Genomic DNA, 1,068 nt, shown 5'->3' with positions numbered 1-1,068 from the left:
TTCTTTGATTTAGGAGCATCTTCTTGTAGCTATCTCATCATATGATTACTTAGTGCAGCGCAAGGTGGCTTTAGTACCAGGTGGATATCACATAAACCATCTTTATTTAGTTGGTGAAGCTTATCGTGATGGCAAACCTTACTGAATGCGCACATGCCTCGTCAGACTTAGTAATCGAGTTTAGTCACTGCTATCCGTTTTCAATATAAACACATCCAGGCTTATAAACAACTGGTGCCCATAGTCTACTGTTGCAGAACAGAGAATATCATAGTCAGGTCCTAATTTCTAGTCCATCTTGATCAACCAGGAGAGAAGGGAGGAAGGGATGAGGGTGGGTGGTCATTTCAGGGTTAACAAAGCGTCAGTAGCTCCAACTAGCTCGTTGTGCGGTCTCCAATCCTCAAAAATATTCGCTTCATATCTTGTTTCCTTCGCACAACTTTTCATTATTTTAAGGCAAGAATTCAAATATGTTGAAACTAGTGGTGTATCTGCAAATTATACACAGGCATCTGTAAAACAAGGGTGAAATTATCATTATCATACGTTACTGTAACGAGACAGATCTGAAGCACTTAACATAAAAGGAAACGATTCTTGTGTGTGTGTGTGTGTGTGTGTGTGTGTGTGTGTGTGTGAGAGAGAGAGAGAGAGAGAGGATTATCCACCCTCGTTGCATGTTAGCAATGAAATACTCATTTGTAACATGTCATATATACTTCATATTTGTCAAGATATTGTAACATTGTAAACAGTAAAGGTTTAGCAGAAAATGAATTGATCCGATATTAAAATTGTGGTATGAATTTAACTGACTCTTACAATATTCCCTCCACTCTCCAGTGTCCACACACACACATACACACACACACACACACACACACACAAAGTTGAGGATTACAGACTTAATTTACTTCAAAACAGCATACTGACAAATACTGATCTAAAATCCAAGCAAAGTAAAATATCCCGGACAGAGCCTCTTCACAAGGGAATGTAAAAAAAAAAAAAAAAAAAAAAAAATCTGAAGAGAGAGGCTGCCGAAGGTTTAGTGAGGCGGTACAA

Source organism: Scylla paramamosain, unplaced genomic scaffold (genome assembly GCF_035594125.1).
Source record: "Scylla paramamosain isolate STU-SP2022 unplaced genomic scaffold, ASM3559412v1 Contig34, whole genome shotgun sequence".
In the NCBI taxonomy this organism is placed as follows: domain Eukaryota; kingdom Metazoa; phylum Arthropoda; class Malacostraca; order Decapoda; family Portunidae; genus Scylla; species Scylla paramamosain.
This window is presented reverse-complemented; position numbering follows the sequence as displayed.